The 15,032-nt window shown below is 32.7% G+C and overlaps 2 pseudogenes; one reads left to right on the forward strand and one right to left on the reverse strand.

Moving 5' to 3' along the window:
* Positions 1-780: 780 nt before the first annotated feature.
* LOC128165267 (heat shock 70 kDa protein 12A-like) lies at positions 781-8,958 on the reverse strand (annotated as a pseudogene).
* Positions 8,959-9,127: 169 nt separating this feature from the next.
* The window catches only part of LOC128165259 (heat shock 70 kDa protein 12A-like), a 62,933-nt pseudogene continuing 57,028 nt past the window's right edge, over positions 9,128-15,032 (forward strand).

Raw genomic sequence — 15,032 nt, forward strand, 5'->3', positions numbered from 1 at the left:
AAAATTTGTATCAATGTTCACAGATTTTAATTTCAAATCAATGTAACTGGGACACTGGAGTCATCGAAAATTCACTTCTCAGTTTATTTCCTTTATCTCGTTACACACTAGATTTGATCAATATCATTTACGGATTTTTTTTTAAAATCTATATAATTAAAAATCAACGGTCAAAAAACAACGAATAAATGTAGAAATCTGAATTTTCATAAATGATTCATATTCCTTTTCAATATGAAAACTAGATTGAGTCATGATTTGGTGTTCATCAAAAATCAATGAAATTTATTATATTCGTCCCGAGTTTTTGCTTCCACCACCTTTTGCTTGATATTGCAATAATAGTAAATACCTTTGTGCTCAAACTACACTCATCCACTAATATGAAAAATGTGCAGATTATCTGTTTTGAAACGCCCCTCTTTTTCATTGCATCAGCCATTAATAAGCCCGGATGATAACGTTAAAAAATTGCGCAAGGTATCCCGAGTACTTCCGAATGGAGAAAAGATGTTAACATTTCCCATTATAAATCTCCTTAAGAAAATTGTTTTCGTTCCTGTGAAATTTTATGAGTGAAAAGGGATAATTGTTCAATTAAGATGTTTTGGAAATAATCCCTTTCATCGATTTCAACTGTATTTCTTTCACAGGCATCTGTATTTTAATCAAACATTGATGGAAGCAATAACTTGGGACAGACTATAGAAAGTTTCTGCTATTTTTCAAATTTGCAGATTTGTTTGAATAGTGTTTCTTAATTCTTATATTAGAAATAACATAACAGTCCATCGCAAAATTCTCATTTGAGAATGCAACAAAGCATTGAGAGAATGACTTCCTTGTTAATTCATGAATTCCAGTCTAATAGTTTTAGTCCCTTTCTTGTCTTTTAAACGAGCGATAATTTCTGTTCCAGCAAACTCAAGTGCAACAGTACATTCATAATGAACCGGTGTAACGAAGAATTTTGACCCGGGTTGAAAATTGACCCGGGGGTCATTTTTCCACGTTGAATAATGAGACGAAAGGTGTTGAATAAAGACCCTAATCCGTTGAAAATTGACCCGCATCGTGGAATTTTGATCATGAAACCGGTTCAAAATTCAACAGCAAAGAAGCACAAAATAACGAATCAATATTATAACTTGAGTTTATTTAATTAAAAATTATCAGTTTACACATATTTATTCTTTATATTGATATGTTTCAACGGGGGGGGGGGGGGGGTTAAAAATGAGACTTTATAAATGAATATTTTTAAATTTACATATTATCACTTTAAATATGTAATAATTTTTCGCGTATAATTGCTGTTTTGTGTGATATCTATATATTTCTTTAAAAAAATATATGTTATTTAAAGAATATTTGTATATGTCAAAGGATTAATTGTTTTAGTTAATTAGTATTCATATTTGCGTTCACTTATTTCAACATTTCATGTTTTCATTTCCCATTGTTCATTTGTTTACATTCACACCGCTTCCTTCATTCATACAATCATTCATAGTATGACAGTAGTACGAGAGGTCACGTGGTTACGTTTAGCGGGTGGATCAGTGAATGAATGGGTGTGTTAGACTGGTTTTTCGGGTTTAAGTGAGTGAGAGCGCATGTCCGTTTGCATTATCGAATTTTTAGCACGAACTCTGATTTAATGTCACGTCGCCACCCAAGACAGACGGTTGAATTATTAAGCTTCATAGCTTGTCAACCCGACTATTATCTCAGTTCATATTGCTGTTATACTTGATGGGTTATTTTAATCAAATATGTGTAATTCAAATATTATTCAACTAAAGATAAATTTAATGAGTGAATGTAGAGAATGAGCGTGTTTTAGTAATGTTATAATTTTATATAATTATAGATCACCTAGCTGTACTTGAGGAAACCATTTATTCGATATACAAATACAACAATAAATATTCAGCGTCATTTCCACAAAAGGTCTTGGAGTTCTTAATTGTTCCCAAATGTAGCCCAGAATATTATATATCAGCTACCCCTTGACATATACATAATTACACGTTAAAATGTTCAATGCAGTTAAACTCTATTTTTAAATTCGCTGGAGAAGTGTACAAATGTAAATATCTTAAAAATTACAATACATCATATTGTTTAATTTTGGTTTTTCGTTCATCCAGTAAATTGAAACTTTGATATTGTTCATTGTAGATTTTCTGGGTGTGTGCAAATACAAAATGTAGAGTATGTCATATTGAGATTTTTGTGCTCGCACCCACTCAGTTTATTAAAACTGTTATTATCTGAATTTTGTATTCACACCTATCCAGCCAATAACAGTGTACAAAATGATGATATGCTCACATGTTCTCTTTCATTAACAATGCTGTAGTAACTTTATCTTGAAAGCCATTTTTTAAAATTTTATTTGTTACGTGGTGACTAGGGTAACTAAATATCATCAAATCGCTGATTTTTTTTAGGCATAAACATTTCTCCTTCATGGAATCTGTAGCAAGTTAGCAACCTAATTTTTGTACAGGATGACAATAAAATAATTTTGCTTTAATAGTTTCTAAATTGCTTTGATTACAAAAATTTATCATAAATACTAACAGTAATTGTTTTCGTCAATAAATAGGTGAATTGCATTTTTTGAATAGAAATATGAAGAAGAAGAAGAAGATCACACAGCAGCGTTGGAGTAGATGATTGACCTTCCCATCACAGCCACCTACATTATTAAATCAATTAAAACGTGTTTTATTGAACGGAATGATCAAATTATTGAATGGATTGGATAAGAGTCTTAGCCTATGTAAACCTTTTCAAACATACAAAGTCAAGAAGAAATTATCTATAGTCATAAGAATATAGTATTACAAGTTTACAGAATATTATTGATATTACATGTATGTGCATATAAGACAGGGGATACTTGAATATTAAATAATTATCTGAATATTTATGATATATGATTGTATGACTTATTGTTGGTATACATGTTCACTCGCACCTACATTAACAAACCTATCACCTTCATTTATACTTGCAGGGATATAAACATAAGAATGACATTTTCATGATCCAACCCATTTGAAAAGAACAGTAAATAAAAGGGGGCTATATATTAAGTAAATATACATTTATAATTCTTAAATAGGTTTAAATCGTGTAACCTAAGAGAATCAAAAACGCTTTGGAGCTCTAATATAAATATAAACATGGGAAACAATTTTACAGTTTTATCTATATGAAAAATCAGAACTACCATATAGTATATAGTTCAAATAAAAAGGAACACTAATGTCAATAAGTTGTTTAAAAAGTTCGTCTTCTTGGATATTCAGGGGGGGGGGGGGAATCACATTTCCTTCAGATTTAGACCTACACTATAAACATCGACTCCCATCAGTTAAAAAAAATCCTTAAAGTAAGCTTTACTAGCTTTATTCCGTAATTGACGTAAAATAATTAACTGAAATTTTTGTAAGCTTTAGGTAAATTTTGTTTTTTAAGTTTTGACTTAAAGAAGGATAAAGTTGATGGAATTTTCTTTCCTGCATGAAGATTATTCCATAATTTACATGTAGACGGAGCAAAGCTATTGTAATAAGTATATAGTGGTAGATGAAAAATAAGCTCATTTGACCTAAGATTACATGTATGTTCAGTTAGAAAATATGATTGAATTCAATCTAACATATTTTGTGGTGTTTAACCATTTATAATCTTGGAGGATATAATTAGTTTATGTTTATCCCTTCGAGATTGTAAGGTTTCCAAATCAAGCTCACTATATAAAATTATTTTAGAAGAATTAACTCTGATCCCTGTCACTGTTCTGGTTGCTTCAATTTGTACATGTTTAAGCAATTCGGATTTTCCTTGATACAGCTGCTCCAAACAACATCACCATATTCCAGTCTAGGTCTGATAAAAGCCGAAGTTTAACAAGTGTTTATCTATCAATTGTATGCTTGAGTAATCTTAATATATTCAACTTTTTGCATGCCTTTTCATGTATACCATTAATATAATTAGATCAACCATCCTCCGACTGTATATCTAGATGCAAACCTACTTTTTTCTTTTTAAATTGATAACATTTTTGCTGTATGCTATATGTTTTTAATTTTGAGGAAATATATTACGTCAGTTGCCTGTGTATCTAATTTGATGGAATTAAAAACTCAAAATGATAGAAATAAATTGCATTTTTTAAAAGAACTATGACTCTGCATATGCAGAAAATTGGATGGTGCTTCAATAAAGTTAATCCGACAAGTTTATGAAAAATTATTGTCAAGTATATATGTATAATACGGTATACATAAAAACGATAAAACTATGACAACCATTCATTTATTTTTTTTGTCAGGGATGCTGACTTCTTCAAATTAAGCATAGGTATCTGACATTATATCCTTTTGTCTTGATATAAATATATATACCCTTTACCCAATAAAACAGTATAGAGGTTATATTTTCAATTATTAGAAAATACAACGCCAGGTGCCTGTCGAATAGGGCTCTGTTGAATTGCCTTAAAAGTGACAATAACGGGCAATACATTTGTTAGATATATTTATCAGAGATTATGACAAGTTGAAACTTAAAATTCTGTCACATGAGGGAATGAAAACCATGTCACTATGTCAAAAAGTATTCTAGCCCTACTCGCCTGTTCCATTCCGAAGCAAACGGTCATCTACTTAGCTTTATTTACATAGTATAGTAATAATAAATGGATATCATATTTTCAGTCTCAAAATTAAATGATAAATTGGACCTATCAACCTAAAAGAAATTAGCCCGTTCGCATATGTATCGGACAATATGAACATTTTAAAACTAAAACTTTCAAATATGTGCATGATTGTACATTTAAACTGTGTAGAGTAACTTCCAGTTCAGATCAAAACTCTGAGGTTGGGGTCAATTCTCAACAGGATCAATTTTCAACGTGTCGATGTTATCAGAGTTTAGAAAAATCTTTCTCATACTGTTGAAAAATGACCCCAGGTATAAATTTCACGATTTTGGTCTCAATTTTCAACGTTGAAAAATGACCCGCCGGATCAATATTCAACGTTGAAAAATGACCCCGGGTCAATTTTCAACCCGGGTCAATATTCTTCGTTACACCGGAAATCCATTTTTTGGGGCTTCAATTTCGATTGTTCCATGTTCAATGCACCCCTTGTCGGCGACATACCTAACATCGTTTTTCTTCGATATAAACATAACGCAACGTATTGGACGTAATCGCTATTGCTTTATGTTTTCATCTTCAAATGACTCTTTCAAGTCGTATGAAGACACGTCTCCTAGTTTCACGAGATCTCCAGCTTTGTAAAGAGCTCTAAAGCATTGTTTACACCACGTTTCTCCTTCTTGAACAACTTCTTTATTTTCATCATCTCCTTTAATAAACGGTCTCATCGTTTGAATACCATAAGAATAGGGACAAACTCTTGCCTTAATGATAATATTCTCATGTCCATACAGCACCGCCCCACTGACTACTGCTAAGAATGAATCGAATGGAACGTACACATTATGTCTTTGACGTATTTCCGGATCTCAGAGACAACGGCAGGAGACTGAGCCAAACCTCCTACAGCCAACACACAGTCGATATCTCCATGTTTTGAGAGAATATGTTGCAGTTCCTCAAAAACATTTAAAGCAATTGGGATAAAAAAGTTTTCTAACAAAAATGAAGATGGGACGAATAATTTTCTGCGACCTTTAACCTGCACGGCATTTATTTCCATTTTTTTAACCGGTCTTGGATAGAATACTCCCAAAGGTTTTCTGTCATTGATTTTAGAGATGAAGGAATCTGAAAGCATATCTGTTTGTCAGTGCTAGGGTCTATTAAACGTTTTTTTGTTTTCAAAATGTTTAATCAGCAACATATAGTCAGATCGATGTTTTCTTTAAAATTTCTTTTCCAAACACGTCCTCCAGCCACTGTATAAATTTTTCGTTGATGTAGACTCTGCCAAATGCGCCTCCACAAGCTTTTTCTACGATGTGAATTTCTTTCTCACTTTTGATCGCAATGGCGCTTATATCTGTTGTACCCCCTTATAGAAATTTTAAAAGAAGTGAATTAAATCTATTATTTTCTTTTCAATTCAAAAGCAAATGCCTGTCTGTCCTTCATTCTGTCTGTGTGTAATACTTTCGTTTCTGGGTGTTATCTTAAGGTGGTATGAGACACGTGACGATGGTCATAAAAAGTATTTTGAATTCAATATACTTTTATTCATATGAATATCGTAAGGTACTAGTATCCAATTACAGGGGCATCGTATCCGCTCTACACTCTATGACATATATATAAATAATACACAGGGGAAGAATCGAAAGTAGGACACGATTTGTAAACAATGTCAAAAAACAACTTATTTGACAAAAGTTACGCAAATCCTTCCACACAATGTTGCAAATGTTGTCAAAAACACGTTCACACTCAAATATTCCTAATAAACTCGGTAAAAAGCGTTTTTATTCCAATAAAACCGCTGTCTGCTGCAGAAACCTAATCTCTGTACTTTCTCTCTCTATAAATGTTCAGTAATGATAGAAATTTCGGCGGTAAACTGGGGAAATTTTTGTCTTAATAAAATATGTAACTACCGTAAGCATAATAACATTCATTCCGATATATTTGGCATGTGCTTTAATTAGTGTCATTTCATATACAATTGTTTAAAAACAAATATATTTGCTATCATTTAATGTAGAAATGTAAATATACTAGTTATTTGATATTGACAATAAAAAATGCTGAAATTCTAGGCAACGACAATTAATTTTGAAGGAATGGGTTGCAAAGACAATAAATGAATTATGAGTATTTTAATTGTTGAATAAAAAATAATTTAAAAAATTATATGTCAACACCAACGTAGTTTTTCATTAACATTTTAGAGAAGAAAAAAATATCTAAAATTAGATACTGTTTCAACACTTTTTCATCATCATTAATTTTCATTCTAAAATTACAAAATAAATTCCTTAATTAAATTTAAACTATACGAGTCTTTTTCTTCTAAATCAAATGGTCATTCTCTAGTGGTCAGCATAAAGTAATTGCAGTAGCAGGTCGAACAATATTCATTGTTCTCTAATTTCCTATCATTACATGTATCTTTAAGACCACAAATATATGAATTGTGACAGCAGATATGCATTATTCAAAAAAATATACATATATTTTGACATTTTAAACTGAATTCTACTTATTTATTTAAAATAAGATTGTCCATCATTCAAAATTCACCCCTACCCGTGCTGCAAGTTCAGATCTGAAGATGTATAAAATTTATTTCTTTGTTTTGTTATTGATGTTTCGCGGAATTTTACTATGTATCATTACTGAACATATAGAGAGTCCCGAGATTTTTCGGATGGCGAAAGTACAGAGTTATCTTTTCTTGGGCGAAGGGATTAGGTTTCTGCAGCAGACAGCTGTTTTAATGGGATAAAAACGCTTTTTACCGAGTTTATTAGGAATATTTGAGTGTGAACATGTTTTTTGACAACATTTGCAACATTGTGTGGGAGGATTTGCGTAACTTTTGTCAAGTAAGTTGTTTTTTGACATTATTTACAAATCGTGTCCTACTTTCGATTCTTCCCTAGTGTATTATTTATATATATATATATATGTCATAGAGTGTAGAGCGGATACGATGCCCCTGTGATCCAATAGCATCTTAAAACATCATCCACAAACGAGGTGTTACGCATCGACAGAAAGATATCTTTTTATTTTAGAGATATCTACTTGAAATAGTCTACTTATTTTTGCTCTTTTTTTTGCCGTTTATTTTGTTATCGCAAATACATGTATGTTGAATATTAACCGTACTGTAATATTTTTCATATCTTGTACCTGTCGAGAAACATAAATACATGTATGTTGAATATTAACCGTACTGTAATATTTTTTCATATCTTGTACCTGTCGAGAAACATAAATACATGGTGGCTTAGTTAAGGATAAGAAAGATCATTGCTTAATTAAAAAAAACAACAGGAAAAATTCCATTTAACAAACCATAAACATTAAACACCAGACAATGTATAAGTTTACCTCCCATATCAAACACCAACATCTTCGTTTTCTTCGCTAGATTGCTGTCGTCATTCGCATTAGAAATATTTTTCATATTTTGAACCGGCAATACAGTGCTGCTGCTTCGGGTTCATATGCTATCATGACGTCATCTGATTTTATTCCCGCCTTGCAATAATAAGGGATTTTTTTTTATTTAATCATTAGAATTGCGAAAATATATTCAAATTCTACAATTACAAATGCCTTTTCTGCAGCTTCCTTTGTTAACTGTTTAGCGGCATCTGACCAAATGGCGGGAACTGTAAGCACCCATAGGACGTCTTGATCTATTAAAGGCATTCCTCTCTGCTCCAATCTTTTGAATAAATCATCCTTAAGATATCGGATGATCATGCTGATAATAGTTAGCCCTAGCATCGGTTTACCCTTTCATCTTCTATAATGTCTGTTCTAGAAATTTTCTGTTTTAAAGAAAAAGACACAATTAAACACATATAAATATTTTTTTTCAAAGTATACAAATTACTTTTTCATCTTTTTCTCTGTCTAGTTTTGAACGTACTTTACCTCACGATAGAGCAGTCTCATTTTAATCTTTCTAAAGAAGTACCATTCTTGGTGCTGCCCATTCTCGACAAGACTTGAATATTCTTCTTCTGTCGTATATCCAAACGATTTGAAGGTTTTGTCAGGATTTAAGAGAACAGATGATGGAGCCTTTGGTCACATCGTTTGGGATCCATTTCCGGTCCAGTGGTTTACTTCAATCTTTAAGGGATCAAGTCGGTAATCATTCCGAAAAGAAAAGGCATAACCACTGTATGCTGTCACAAAGTCTATGGCACGACAAGAAGCTTCCCGTCCAAGGAGCTAGTACCGCCAGCCATTTCATGAACTAAATAAGACGTATTACGGTATATGAGGAAGTTTTAAAGATGACGATAGGTTTAAACATGTTTTAAAAATTGCCAATAAACCACGGATGATAGATTAAACTCAAACGCAAATTGTGCAATGTATCTGTCTACTTGAAAATTTTCCAGAGATCTTCTAATTTGATACGTTGTTATTTAAACAAATAACTGCGCCTCAATCTAACAAGTGTTCTGACAAACAGTGTAGCAGAGATGATTTTTCTGTTATTTTGATAATCTAAACTACGAAAAACAGTGTTAGAAAACAGATAATGGCCCACGAAAAACAGAATCCCAAAAAAGGTAAGTTAAAAACGATGATTTACTAATAAGAAAATACTTTTGAAATCAGTTTCTCAAAAATGTAAATGAATAAAAAATAAAGTAAAATAAAATAAAAATCTCATTAATAATTCATGCTGTTTAACTCAAATGACAAAGGTGGCGAACAAAAGAGGGAGAACATTGTTGTTGCCGCCATTGATTTTGGGTCGACCTACTCTGGGTACGCCTTTTCGTTTTGCGATGAATTCCAAAAAAATCCTTTAAAGATCCACACCAACCACTGGTCATCTGTACAGTCTGGTGGAATATCATACAAAGCACCGACAACTGTATTGTTAAAACCTGACCAGACATTTCACAGCTTTGGTTACGACGCGGAAGATAAATACGCAGAGCTGTCTGAAGCAGAAGAACACCAAGAGTGGTACTACTTCAGTCGCTTCAAGATGAAACTCATGAATGCACTGGTATTTTGTTTTCTCTTTTGTATCTCCTTAAAAGATCTTATAGGTTTTGAGTCAGGTACTAGTATTCAATTAATTTTTTTTTTAAATGGATACTTTCCTCTGTTCATTATTAGGATATATCTAAAGATCAAACAGGGAGTGATCGTTTATTTACTAAACTTGAGAGAAGTATGGAGATAGAAGACATAGATGGTAAAAAGATGCCGTATATGGTTATCATAGCACATGCCATTCGATATCTCAAAGAACATTTACTGCGCCATTTAAAAGACAAGAACATTCTAGAAGCATTGACAGCTGACGGTATTTTTTGGGTGTTGACAGTTCCCGCTATTTGGACTGACTCTGCTAAACAGTTCACAAGAGAAGCGGCAAAAGAGGTACATATCTAATTAAGTCCTTGTGCATTATTTCACACATACAGATTTTGATTGAGCTTATCTTTAAATGTATTTCTTTCAGCTACTCCATTAGTGCATCGCATGTCATTTATTGGATGTAAATTCTTGATAATTTGTGCAGGATACGTGATTATATCAGCTTTATTTGTTGACTTAATTGATTTAATTTACCTTTGAATAGTACTACTTTTTGAAGAAAAATAATCATGTACCATTGGTTTGTTAAGGTTTATTATTTTGAAAGGATATGAATGAATAGCTAAAATCAGAAATTGTTAATAAAATTGTGATTCTTACTATGTTACGCTTGGTAGGCTGGAATTCACGACGATCAGCTTATGCTAGCATATGAACCGGAAGCTGCCGCCCTGTACTGCCGCCTACTTCCGATTGGTGGATTTGAGAGTGGGGGAGAATACCAGGAGCTGGTGCTGAAAACGTTTGAACGAGGGAAGAAATTTATGATCATCGACCTGGGGGGTGAGTCATTGACAAGTTTTAAAATCGAAAAATTAATCATACATTAAGAAGGCTAGATTGTACCTAGATTGTACATATTACCCATAACATATAAGTTTGAATTTAAATGTGAAATTTTTGGTTATTTAAAAAAAGATGAAAAAAAATTAAACAATTACAATCAGCTAATAAGATCTCGCATATCACAATGGCACAGTAAGTAAGTGAGTGTTCACAACTCAATGTTGTCGTACAAAAGTCTAATGAGAGTATCTTTTTGAGCATTGTTTACAGGTTATTAATACTAAGAAAAAAAAAAGGAAATTCTAGAAATTATATGTACAAGAGGTTACATGAATTACCCTAAATTCCGTTTCCAACGGAAGACCTTATTGTTTTCGTTCGGTTTCTTTTTCCCTATTCTTTTTTTTCTTACAAATTTTGTGTACGCGATTTCTCAGAAACTACTCGGTCGATTTACGTGAAACTTTCAGATCTGATAGATATTGCTCTGAACCTTAGTAGAAATGTTTTTTAATTGTGATGTCACTTCCGGTTTTGAGATATTAGCAATTCAACGATTTTAAGAGGGTCGGCTTGTCCACGAAACTGGTTTACATAAACTAAAAAAGATATTGAGTTCAAAATTTCAGGAATGATACTCAAAAAAATGTAGATATGTAATAGGGCATTTATAATTTGTCAGCGCAAAAAGCGCCGAAGCTCGTCAGGGCTCCAAAAATGAGATTAAAAAAAATGTTTTGATTTGCCATGGTTTTCTTAGTTTATCTTTTTTTCCCGGAAATATTTTGTTAAGACATGTTGACCAAAAAAGATTTATGTTTACAAGATCTTTCATTTGACATCAAGAAAAAGGGACTGGTCCCTCAAATTAGGGACCTAGAATTCATGAAAGTAATCGCTCTATAACTCAAAAGCGGTTAAGATTTCATTATGGCTGTTGCTGCAAAAGTTGTTCATTATGATCTTATTAATGTCGTAACAATAATATTTTGTTCGGGTATTGCGAAATATGAGTGTAAAAAGCTAGACTTGTTACCATGTGTTTGTGTTTTATAGGGCAAATAAACTGGGTATTTGTGCGTAAAGGGTACCAGTTTACATTATGGAAATTGTTTGAACATTTTAGTTATTTTTTAGTGAAACACATTATGGATAAAAGAACTTCTTCTATGCAATGCATTTGAGTCGCATTTAAAATCTAGCTGGATTCCGAGCTGTGTATGTGAACAATTATTCGTATCCGACCCCTTGCCCGCTGCCGAGGAAATAGGTCGCGGCTTGACTTGCGAGTGGTCTGCCGTTATTGCCTTACGTCATGACGTCAGGCATATCTAAGGTTTAAAAGTTGCAATCTCCGAAACAGTGCAGACAATGGGACAAGCAATATCATGATATAACACAAAAAAGATTAACCGATGCATGTTTAAAATGCCAGCATTTACGTTCATAATTGATGAAAATGTTATATGGCATGTGATAACAACAGCGACCAAGAGTTTTCAAGTAAACGCAGAGCACGTGTGTAATCCTGCTTTAAAAATAGATCAGCATTCCATCATATTTGAACGTGGAAAAAGGGGCGGGGGTCATCGCAACAAGTTGTAACATGTTGTCTAGTATTACGATACAATGTAAGAAATAATTGGTGTTGGATTATCATTATTACAAGAGAGTCATCAGTTTTGATTAAAACAAATATATATTTATACAGCTGAAATAATTACTGGATGAACTAAATCGCTAAAGCGGGATGTGACCCCATTTTCGTTTAGTTGGGCGATTTCATTAATCTTGAAAAGGGAACCTAACTCGCGTGTCTTACTAAATGTACATTACCACATTTAAAAATTACTAATCAAGTGTGTTTCTTAATTCGATAGATTTCTTCCAAAACATCCGATCCAAAGTATATTATACATATATGTAGCTGTTACAAAACAAATGTCAAACAATTCATCTACCCCCCCCCCCCCCTCCCCCCTATTGATCTCTGCCAATGGATGAGTTCATTCGTTGCGTAAACGGTAAAGCAGGATTTCGCGCTAAAATGTCTCATTCATAGTTTTTGTGCGTCGATTAGTTGACAAGTCTGTTGGGATCATGCAAATACCCCAGATCACACCATGGGTTTACATCACAGGCACGTAGCATCGGGGTTTGGGGTGAGTGAGGCTGCTTCCCCCTCCCCTCTTTTTTGACAGCTGGCACTTTCTTAACTTTATAGGATAAATGTAAATATCATGGATTTGCCCCCCCCCCCCTCTCCACTTTTGTAGGAGCATGCAATAATGAAAAGTTCTGCAAATAAGGAATTCTAATTGAATTCTAATTGAATTGAAGTTACAGTTATGTTTTTTTTTCATGAATATGAGAATTCACCCTTTTTTAATTGCTTGTCGAGATGATTTTAATGAAGCTGCCTACACACATTCAGAAACAATACGTGTTTGTATACCCTCTCATATTTCATAAGGTTGGAAGTTTTAAAAATGCCTTTCAGTTGATTTTGCAATCAATATAACAAATACAATTTGAAAAACCGACTATTTACTATCCAGCTTTCAAACTTACATGTACTTATATGATATGTGTGCATTCCTAAAAAATTGAATTTATAAATTAAATGAATTTCAAGTTATATACGAGTGTCAATCAAAAAATACGAAGACTTTTGTCATAGCTTTGTTACTTAACGTCATATCATTACTAAATTTGGTAGACATGATTAAGCAATAGTTTTTAACAATTTGCAAGAAAAAAAGTTCATAAATTACTCTATTTCTAAGAATTATTTAGAATGTAATCCTGCAAAAATGATGTCACGGCGCACGGTCAACATATTTGTTATGTTATCAATAAACTATATAATGTTGAAAGTAATATCTCTATAAATTGGGGTTAAAAACCAAATAATATTGAAACCTCAAATTAAGTATAGTCATGGTATTCTATGTTCCAATTAATGACGGGATATACTGTTTTGTCGAATAGATATTAGTAACTAAAGACAGATAGTCCTCTTTAGAATAGACTAAAAACATCGACGTCGCCGGACGTCACGGTGCAACGAGAAGTACAAACAAAATGGATTTAACTCAGGAAAAACCCGATACAAGCTGTGAAAATGCTAAATGGTGCAAAAAATAAGTAAACAATTATTTGCAGGTTTGTGTTTAACTGTAAAAAAAATTTGTGGGGGTTGTGGTTATTGTATTTTGAATATGAAACAGTCCGAAAGAGAGTAGAATATCTGTAAATATTTGGTCCAAAAATAAGTAACGTCAACCGACGTTCAGGGTTATCCTTACTGTAAACTAAGAGATACACGGTTAGAAAATAAAATCTTTGAAGAACTAAATTACTATTCTCGAACAAATGTGTGCAAATAAGATGTTAAGTGGTTCAGTGTCATTTTAAATTGTAAGGAGAAAGGCACAAGAGACTAAGCGTGATATAAAGATGGGGTATATCTATAAACTGTGCGTGTTTAATCTTGACGTCATGTTTTGAACGTTACCGTGCGCCGTGGTGACAAAACGTGTTGTTTTTAAAAAGAGGTAACAAAAATACCAATGCATCAAATGGACTAAAACTTCACATATCAATAACATAAGTGTTGATGCACAGATTAATCTGTTACGTATGACTTTCATGAAAAATATATGATACACAGCCACATTGTCTTCGTATTTTTTGATTGACCCTCGTATATGTACATGTACATGTTCTAGATCGAAGAAAAGACTAACATTTCGTCTTAAATTTGCATGTTCCATTTTTTTTTATAAATTTATGATCAGCAGCGAAAATTAAAATTCATTTCTGATAAGAAAGCCTAATTGATGTATGCATGTTTCCATTGAATAATTTTGTTTAGTCAGGCAAGCTTTTTGGAAAGCTATTACTTGTCTAATACACAAGATTTGCGTCTTGCTATTTGTGTAGCTGCAAACTCAAAAATTCCTATTTTAACGTTTGTAATAGTAAATAAAAAAGAAAAAACCTTCAGCTACTACCATAGACGGTGTACTAGCTTACATTCGAAAAGTGTTTAAATTTTTAATTCTTTTCTAGGGAAACACATTATGGGTAAAAGAACTGCTTCTTTGCAATGCATTTGAGTCGCATTTAAAATCTAGCTGGGTTCCGAGCTGCATGAATGCAAACATTTATTCGTATCTGATCTCTAGCCCGTGGCCGAGGAAATAGGTCGCGGCTGGACTAGCGAGCGGTCTACCGTTATCCAGTACAAAAGATCTGCGCCTTGCTGTAATGCACACATGGGTTTATTTCTGTAACTGCAAACACAAAGAATTCCGATTTTAAAGATATTAAAAAAGTAAATGAATAAATATTATACCATTACCTACGAAGTAATGCTGTTTTGGCATCGTAATTAAAATATATATAT

This window comes from Crassostrea angulata, chromosome 10, assembly GCF_025612915.1.
Source record: "Crassostrea angulata isolate pt1a10 chromosome 10, ASM2561291v2, whole genome shotgun sequence".
NCBI classification, from domain to species: domain Eukaryota; kingdom Metazoa; phylum Mollusca; class Bivalvia; order Ostreida; family Ostreidae; genus Magallana; species Magallana angulata.